Here is a 10,470-nt window from a genome sequence, read left to right as displayed (position 1 = left end):
CGGATCTCAGCTCACTGCAAGCTCTGCCTCCCGGGTTTATGCCATTCTCCTGCCTCAGCCTCCCGAGTAGCTGGGACTACAGGCGCCCACCACCTTGCCCGGCTAGTTTTTTGTATTTTTTAGTAAAGACGGGGTTTCACCGTGTTAGCCAGGATGGTCTCGATCTCCTGACCTCGTGATCCGCCCGTCTCGGCCTCCCAAAGTGCTGGGATTACAGGCGCATCTCATAATTTCTAAAGCCCAGAATAAAAGTAAATAGACACATATATAGGAGAGCTTTGTCATGTAGTTTTATAAGTCCATTATAGGACTCCATTATTACCCATCTCAATCCTTATATTTGGTTACTTAATTCTGAAGTCATTTTTCTATGATTCATATTTTTCTTCAGTTCCTATCAATAAGAGCACAAGCTGAATTGTTCAAGCAGTAAGTCACATAGTCCAATTCACAATTTAATTCACCAGGAAAAATTCCAAAAAGCTACCTTTTAAGATCTTTTGGTAAACCAGTGCTTAGAGAAAATTTTCCTTTGAGTTTTCAACACATTCACAAAATTATAATTTCTACAGATGAGATTCTGTCCCTGGCTGAAGGTTTTCTATTTGGCACAGTGCAAAGAGGCAATCTAGGTATTAAAAGTTATGCCAAAAGAGGAATACATCCCACTGCGTTCAAAAGTATCTTTAGAAAGAATATGAAAGATGGGCCTGGGTGAACAGTCATTCGTTTTGATTTAATAGTTACACCCCTTTGCATTACACAAAGGCTCTTTTTGAAATGTTCCTGCCACAAAATCTCATTTTACGATAGGAATTTGGGTACCAGGTAGACTTTATGTATGACACTAATAAGCAGTACTTGCTATGAGTTATTTTCAAACTGATAGCCTGTATCGACATCCAGGTTTAAGAGAAAACACACTTTCTTTTCCATTTTTTTTAAAGGCAGTTGAAGGAACCAAACAACGTGAGGAGCTTAATCAAACAACTTCCTTTTCTGCGAGATGTAGTGATGGTCTCTAAGCACATAGAAATAGGAAGTGAAAGGAGAGCCTTTGTCAATAAATGTACCATCAGAATTTATACATTGGCCTGGGAAGGAAGGGATGGAATATCAGAATCTAGTTGCTTGTCATCAGTCTTTCGACTCTTACAAAAATATGAGTCATCCTCTCACATAACTCATATGAACTCTGAGGAGCAAGAAATTCTGGAAAGTTAGAAGAGTCACTAGGGGAGTGAGGAGAACAAGCCAGGGCTGAGGACACAAACTGGGCTATAGGACTGTGTCCTCCCCAGATCGTGGTCCAATTGATAGCGCTCAAATGGTAGAATAAACAGGCTTTTGGGAGCATTCAGCCATGATGTAGAGAAGACCAGATCTGGCCTTCAGAGAAGAGATTTGGCAAAGTCCAGGTCAGGGGTCAAAAGGCGTATACCCTTTGACAAGGACATAGGGAACCCACGTGGAAGTCCTATGGAGACAATCAAACAGCAAAGTGAACAGCCAACACCACAAAGATGGGCTACGGAAGGCTGGACATCACAGGTGTCATAGGTGCCCAGTATCTACTCCAGACGCACTAGGTACTGATACAATGGCAATGAAACAAATCCATAACCCTGGTTCTTTATCCTTATCCTTCACTCTGATGGTTAAGGCTGATGCCATAGTTAATGTTTGATCAGTAGTGGCTTGTGAATAAGCTGAGAAGGCAAAGCCAACCCTCTTCCTCCTCTTCACCTTCAGTCTTGAGGAAATTATCCAGTGTCTCTTTGAATTTAGATAATAGTATTGGCTAACAAATATTAGTTCTTACTATGTGCAGACACTATTCTATGTTCTTTTTACCTAGTACCTAATTGTTATAGCTCTGCAGAATATTATTATAACAATTCATAGTTTAGGAAAGTGAAACTAAAAGAAGGTTAAGTGGTTCATCCAAACCTAAGTGGCAAGGCCTGGAACAGGAATAGTTAGAACATTATTGCTGCTTTCTAGAGGCCCACTCTACTCTGGATACAGAATCAGTACATATTAGTCATCCAACAAGATGGATGCTATAGTAAAACAATGAACCAACTCCATAGGAGGAGAGCACAGTTTTTCCTAGAGAGATCAGAAAAGACTTCTCAAAAGAAGTTGACCTTCGATCTAAAATGCCAGGCCTTAACCTCCAGACTTTGGTGAGGGGAGGTCCTGAAACTAGCAGGAGCCCAAAGAGGTACTACCATGATGGTTGTCTGTGAATAAGGGGAAAAATGATGTAGCTGGGAAGGAAGCTGAATCCTGGAGTTAGGAGAACCTGAACTGTGTACTAAACAGAAGGATAAAAGTCAAGTAGAAAATAACCAGGGGGCCTGTGTGAATAAAACAAGGAACAAAGAATGGAGTGAGGGAATTTGACCCAGGAAATAAAAAACACTGAACAAAAGATGAGATATTTCCTTTTGCAAAAATATTATTTGTAGACCAGTCACTTTGCATATTATCTAACATTCATTAAAAATACTGTACCACACCAGGCACATAGTTTTGAAGGTGAGCATGGCTTGACCTGGCATGAAAATGGTGCAAGGATATTCTACGTCCAAGAAATAACATGTGCAAATGTGTCCAGCCAAAAAGTAATGTGATACAGTTATGGCATCTGTGATGCCATAGATGATGAAGTAAGTATTTTAACAGAGCTTGAATAAAGTATGTTAGTGAACATGGAGCCCCAGAGGGACTGGAGAAGTGAGTGTTAACCACAGCATGTTGAAAGACCTTTATAGTACATTATAGGAGTTGAATGTATTGCATATTTGCTTTCAGTCATGGAATGCCACCTTCTGGTTTGCATTTTAGAATATCATTCTCACAGCATTGTGAGGTCAGGGAACATTCTAGAGGAAGAAAAATTAGGATGTGGTTGCAAACACCAGGCAAGCTAAGAGTGCACAAAGAGGAATGAGTGATAGTATTTCCCTTATAGAAATGCTACTTACATGCTATTATTTTATTTTCAAAAGACTTTCTTTTTAATCCTAACAACTACACTATACTGCAAGGCAGCCATACAACATCAGTTCACAGTATTGAACATTTACCATGCCAAGTACCAAATCTTAGAGAGGCATTTAAGCACATTAGTAAAATTTTCAGCACTTAGTACCTCTGAGTCCTAGAGAAATGTATCTCCCTATGCCTCAATTTTCTTATCTGTAAAACTGGAATGTTTCATAGTGTTGTGAAGACTAAATATTACATTAAAAGTACTTGGAACAATTCCTAGCACATAGTAAGCAGTCAAAAATGTTAGCCTTATCATGTTTAAATTTTGTAGTGTCTTTTATTACTCTTCTAGTGTCATATTACAGATGAAGAAATAGAATGAAAGAGAATGTAAATATAACTTGCTAATGGTAAAAATACAGCCTATTCTGATTCCTGATCTTACTCAGGAGAGAGAGTGCATGATTTTCAACCAGCACAACATCTAATTTTACTGTAATAGGTGAGGAGCTGTGGATGAGGGGAATGCCATCATCTAAGACTTATCTATTAGTGGCTTCAATGAAAGTGCTTCCCAAGCCAAACAGGGATTCTTCTCCTTATCTAATTCATTGCACTGCTTTTTGGAATCCTTTCACAGCATTTTTATCTTCCCTGACATTTAATTTGTAATCCCAGGAAACCAGAAACTTTCACATATGCAGTTGCCTAGGCTCTCAAAGCAGGGAACACTCCCTTAACTAGGCAACAGATATTTCCAGCAGAAACCTCAGTCAGTGAACATGGCAATATGCAGTGGGAATTCAGTGATGCTTGCAATGAGTCAGCCAGAATTCTCTGCCCAGAGTTGTTCAGCGTTGATAGCACCATGTAAACAGAAAAATCAAGCATGTAGATTGACCACAATTATGACAAAGACAGAGGCCTACACCCCATTAAAACTATTGTTAGCACAGTAGTATGGTCCATGTAATATTAATCATAAGAGTAAAACTAGCTTTTAGGGTTGATTTTATATACTGTCTCACACAGGCAAGTCTCCAAAAGGTGTGGTGATTTGTCAAGGTCAAACAGCTAATGTATGAGTTGCCTGTGGCTGTTGTAACAAATTTCCATAAACAGCAGCTTAAAACAATGCTAATTAATTTTCTTACAATTCTGGAGATCAGAAGTCCAAAATGAGTCTCACTGGGCCAAAAATAAGGGAGTGTTTTTGGAGGCCCTTGAGACTCTGTTTCCTTGCCTTTCCCATCTACTAGAGGCTGCCTACATAGCCTTTGAGGTTCTCTTCCTCAATCTTCAAAGCTCACAACTTCATCACTCTAACTTCTGTATTCATGGTCACACGTCATGGTCTGTTAATTTAAACACCACAAGATCCACACATTTAGAAAAAGATATTTTATTTCTTGTAAAGGTTTACAGCCTGCACGTGGCCATTTCACAGAGTCAGAAGCATAGTCTGGCAAAGACAAGAGGTAGCACTTCAAAGAAGGAGGGGTTAGGCTAGGAGCCTTATGATGAACAGATTGGCTACACATACATATTTAACAGGATGTAGGAGAAGCTCTGAATATTCAGAAAGGTGGTCCTGACACATGTGCACTGAATAAACATGCATGTAACATATAATCTATGTCCACTTTGAGGTGGCGACTTAACACTTAGATATATGACAATTAGACCCTGTATGTCTAAAAGTCTTCTCAGGACACAAAGGCACTCAAGTGTGCAGCCTCTGTAAACCAAAACTTATCCATGGTCAGTGGTCTTCTAATGGGGAGAAAGTTGCTGAAATCAGTCTCTTGTCCAATCACAGCTTTAGTTAGGGCTGGTGAAACAGGGGGCCCTCAGTTAGTCAGTGTCTAATGATTGGTCAAGTGGAAAGTTTCAACATTGCTTATTTCAAGGCCAGTATTTGTTTAGCCACTTGCTAGAGAGGAAGGAAGTATTTGTAACAATTAGAATATAATGTATTTTTTAAGTGTAAGGGTGTATGACTTAACCCTTGCCTGGCATGGCCTTAGATCTTGTTTGTAATTTGATATCTGACTGCTACAAAGTCTGTCCTGTCAGTCTTATGATCTCCAGTTTAACACTGTTTTCTCTAAACTCCAAAAGGAAGGAAGTATAACCAGGTGTGTTTGACCTCCCATCCTGTCAGTTTTCAAGTTTTTTATGGTGTCTTCTTAGCCAAGAGGGGGTTTGTACAGTTGACTGGGGCTTAGAATTTTATTTTTAGTTTACACCTGACTCTGGTTCTTCTGTCTCTGTCTTCCATTTACAAGGACTCTATTATTACATTGGTTTCATCTAGATAATCCAGAATGATCTCCCTATTTTAAGGTCAGCTGATTAGCCACAGTAATTCCATGTGTTACCTTAATTACTCTTTGCCATGTAACCTAACATAGTCACAGGTTCTGAAGATTGGGGTATGGATATGTAGCAGGCCATTATTCTGCCTTTTACAGTTAGAAAAAGCTCCCCTACACATTTACTTAGTAGAGAGATGCTCATGGAGGCAAAAATGAGTGCAGCAAGACACAGTGAATGCATGCCCAGCATTTGCTGAGGTGGCACACCAACTCCTCAGGCCAACAGTTCATTCTCTATTTGTCAGAACCCTACATACACTTGGTCACTCAGTTAAGGAAGCTCTCCATATCCACCTCTATAACTGATACTTCTTCCTCTTTGCCTAACACAAGTCATTATTCTTCTATGTCACCTTTATGCCTTGTAGCAGAGACTAATCTACATAACTCTCCCACTACCTTAAGATCCGCCATCCATTCCACTCCAAACTTCCAAAAGTTCAGCAAGGAAAGTTTTATGAAATGTCCTATTGAGTGGATCTACAAATCTACATGTCAAAGGTGGTGATGATGCCAAGAGTCAAACACTGTCTGACAGCAGCAAAATTTCCATTTAATATCCATTCAAGGAGTATTTCCAGAGCACTGCGTTCCTGGTCCTGTGGAAGGTGAAAGACAAGGGAACTCTCTACATTCATAGAACATGTACTGTGATGGAGGAGGGATACAGATAAACAAGCTGCTCTAAATCTTTTACTGTGCAGCACCCATTAGAGTGTGCAGGAGAGGCATGTACTCTCAATCAAGTGATCTCTTGGGGAAACTGTGTTTTGGTTCTGGTTTTGGTTTCCTCACTTGCAAAATGAGACTGGAATAAATTGGAGGATGCTGTCACGCCCTGGACATATTTAGTCCATAAAGGTGAGGCCAATCATATTGGCCCTGTGTGGTGGATTTTTCTTTTCTTTTTTTGAACGACCATCAGATGTGCTGGCAACATGGAGCCTATTTACCTCCCAGCAATGATCTGAGCTGAGATGTGCATGTCTCTGGCATCTGCACATGCTCTCCAATCACCATCAGCCACTTCACTTGCTATGGCACCTCTTACATAGAGGCCAAGTATCAGGGGCCATTTTTCAGCAGGCAGTAGGTCACCTCACTCATTCTTAGTATTAGCTCATACTTAGTGTGACTCCCAGTTTTAATGATCTGGTTTTCTGTTTGCTTAATTGTGTGAATAAATCAATATACTAACCTGGACCTTAGGAAGTTGGAAATATGGAGATAAATAATAAATATATCTTGCCTTTAAGACAGACACTAAAGAGAGGCCAATTATAATAACCATTAAAACAGTGGTATATGTGTTAACAAGAAAGGAAGCATGAAACAAAGGAGAAAGGACAGTTCTCTAAGGAGGAGACAGGCTTTACAGCAGGGTGGCATCAGGTAAGCAAGGAGAAAATAACTTTGCCAGTGCATTGCACACATTTGGATACAATGTATGTTCAAAATAGGTGATTGCTGAAGAGAATGGAGCTAAATCGAATTCTAGAATGAGAAACCTGCATGTCAGAGGCAAAGAGGTGAATGATAACCTTGTGTTCTGGGAGCCCTAATCATTTGACCAGGGTTAAAACATAGAATTTACATTCAGAAGAAGGGAGATATGAAACTGGGGAGACAGAAAAAAATTCAATAATTGAGACCTTGTGTGTCAGGTTGATGAGGTTTAATTTATTCTAAAGATGGTAGGGTATCATGGTAGGAGATTAAGCAGGGAGCACATGACCAGATTTGAAAAGTTTTTCAAAAGATCACTGTCAGGAGAATGAGTGGTCAGCATTAGGGGCTTATACCATAGATAGACAAATAACTTGGGAGACTGTTGTGATAACCATAGTGAGAGAGAATCAATAGTTAAGATTTCTATGTTGCAAATGAGAGATATTCCAAGTCAAATTCTGTTAACAAATAAGTAAACTTATTGGCTCATGCAATGAAAGTAGTGAAGTAGGGTGGGCTTTGCAGATGGATTAAAGTACCTGTCTCGGATCCATTTTCCTTTCGTTCCTGGGCTATACTTTATCTTCTGGCAGGTTTTCCTCATGTGGTGAATTAATTCAGGCTTTAAGTCTTCAGAAAATTTCCAGCAGTTGTCCCCTTGCATCTCATTGGCAAAATGGATTATGTGCTCTTCATCTAATCTTTTGTTCATGGGAATATGAAAAGCTAGGTTTAGGAATCACTTTTTGGGATAAGGATGGTAGAATTGCCGTTCAATCAATCAGACCTGTCCCTGAAGTTGGGAGTTGTATTAGGTTTTTCTGAATTATCCAGGTCATATACAGAAAAGGTATATATGGGAACATTTAGATTACTATTGGGAACAGGAAAGCACTGCTTGGCAGACAGCTATCAAGAGGTACTTTGAATGAAAATGGTCTAAGTTTTTTTTTAATGTCAGGAATGAAGTAATGGAGAGGACAGAAAAAGGTTAAAAGGATGGAAGGATTGAGAGTTGATCATTGATCAATTATGAGAGGTTAAAAAAAATAAAGAAATTGAGAAAGAGGCCTCAACTTTCTTTTTTTTTTTTTAAGAGGGACCCCTTTATTACACATTTATAAAATAATAGTATAATATACTTATTAAAAATGGGACACTTTTTGTCATTTTTGGTATCTTGTATTCAATTTTCCATCCTCTTCACAATCTTCCATTAACTTGCTTTTTGTTATCCAGTGTTCACCTGAAACTTCTACCCCACCACTCAAAGTACAACCAAAGAATAAATGATCTTACAGATTGTTGTGAGAGACATTATCAGATAAATTAATCAAGTAATGCATGAATAAAGATTGAGAGTTTTTAAATAAGTACAGTAAAAGCAAAAACATATGAAGCATAATTTAATCTGGTGATTCAGAAGGCACCTCAAGATTGGGTTGTGCCATTTTCCTCATGCTGCATGTTTAGGTGCCTATAACAGAATTCTGGTTAGTAAAATACTGAAAAAAATTTCACATATAATTCACATTAAATGACTACAGATAGATACAATATGAGCATTTTGATGTGTACATTTGTACTTGACCAGGGCACAATTTATAATATACTAAGAAAACTAAAATTAATTACAAAATGAGTATTTTTAGCACACTTAGTAACAGCTACTTGTTTTAAACTATTATTTCATTTTTGGTGACCAAATTATATTTGACCATAATTAAAGAACACATAACCTTAAAATAATATTTAAGAAACAGTTACAACAGACGTGTTACATTAAATGAAGAAAGGAAAGAAATGTACATGTATTAAAGGGTACTGAGGTTTTTCAAACTTTTGCTTTTGAAAAGTGTTTTAATCCACTATCATGTAAATCAATTTAAACTTAAAAACTTTATACTCAGTGTACTTACAGAAAGAGGTGAAATCAGTGTTGAGCACATGGCTGCCTAACAACCATTCAATGCTGATCACGAATTAATATTTTTATTTGATTATCCCGACAAACATAATAATTGAGCCCATGTATATATGCAAGATGTGGAGGATCCAACTAATCAACTGCAGAAAGAAAAACACTCAACTTAAAAAAGGTTGAAACAAATGACAAATGGAAATGGCTGAATCACTGTACCTTTTTGACACAACCTTAAATCTTAGTTTTACTATATATTATTTGGTACTCCTGGATTCAGTAGTTGGGGTAAAAAAGGTTTCTGTATTCAAACATATCTACAGAATGTCAATATAAAATGTGTGGATATATACATTTAATATACACACACATATGTACACACAAATGCATACTCACATGTCTAGGAACCAGCACCTAACCACATCCCTGTTTCTCACTAATGACCCAATGAATCATTTATGACTTTAAGACCAGCTTAAATTCTATAAGGCTGTACAATATATGGCTAAAGAGGTCAAACACAAGCACCCATGTTCAGGCTGGATTCAACTGTTCCTCCTCATGATTTCTGACAAACAGTAATACCACTTATGTAACAACTATATCTCAATAACTTAGAATTCAGAGTATAAAACCATAAACATTGACCTCCCTCATTGTTTAAAGAACACTCTTTCCATTCTATTTCCAATGACTGATAAGAGAACACACCAAACTAGATCACTGAACTGTACAAATGATTTTTACTCTTTTTTTTTGAGACGAAGTCTCGCTCTGTCACCCAGGCTGGAGTGCAGTGGCCAGATCTCAGCTCACTGCAAGCTCTGCCTCCTAGGTTCATGCCATTCTCCTGCCTCAGCCTCCTGAGTAGCTGAGACTACAGGCACCTGCCACCTCGCCCAGCTAGTTTTTCGTATGTTTTAGTAGAGACGGGGTTTCACCGTGTTAGCCAGGATAGTCTCGATCTCCTGACCTCGTGATCCTCTGCCTCCCAAAGTGCTGGGATTACATGCTTGAGCCACCGCGCCCGGCCAATCTTTACTCTTAATCTAAACAAACGTGTGTTAAAACATTCTGAAACGCTGCATCCTTTGATTTCTTCATCTTTTCAATTGCCCAACGCAGGTCCTGCTGTTGAACAGGCCGAATTTCATCTTCATCATGGCTTTCTTCTGATGTAGAATTAACATATTCTCTAACAAAGAGGAGGGCAACATCTTGACACATCTCTTTTAGGTCACTTCCTGAAAAGCCATCAGTTTCCTGGGCAACTTCTAGCAGGGCTACATGCCTATCCACATTTTCATTTTTCAAGATGAGTTTCAGGATTGCTTCTCTCTGTTTTAAAGCAGGCTGGTTGATGTGAAATCTTGTAGGCATTCTTCTCATTATAGCAGAGTCAAGGTCCTGAGGACGATTGGCAGCTCCCATTACTATGGCCTGGCAGCTGTGATCAGGATCCAGTCTATCCCAGAGACTCATAAACTGAGCTTTCATCATAGCTGTAGCTTCATGGTCAGAACTTGAACGGTTTCATAGAAAGGAGTCTATTTCATCTATAAAGATGATGGGGGGGCGCGGAGCAAGATGGCCGAATAGGAACAGCTCCAGTCTCCAACTCCCGGCGCGAGCGACACAGAAGACCGGTGACTTCTGCATTTTCAACTGAGGTACTGGGGTCACCTCACAGGGGAGTGCCGGTCAATCGGTGCTGGTCAGCTG

At 39.0% G+C, this 10,470-nt stretch overlaps 1 pseudogene; it reads right to left on the bottom strand.

The window, feature by feature from the left end:
• Positions 1-9,792: 9,792 nt before the first annotated feature.
• LOC105508093 overlaps positions 9,793-10,470 on the bottom strand; it is a 6,781-nt pseudogene continuing 6,103 nt past the window's right edge.

The sequence above is a fragment of the Colobus angolensis genome, unplaced genomic scaffold (genome assembly GCF_000951035.1).
Source record: "Colobus angolensis palliatus isolate OR3802 unplaced genomic scaffold, Cang.pa_1.0 Scaffold158, whole genome shotgun sequence".
In the NCBI taxonomy this organism is placed as follows: Eukaryota; Metazoa; Chordata; class Mammalia; order Primates; family Cercopithecidae; genus Colobus; species Colobus angolensis.
The sequence above is the reverse complement of the archived record's forward strand: the minus strand, read 5'-3'. Positions and strand labels throughout refer to the sequence as shown.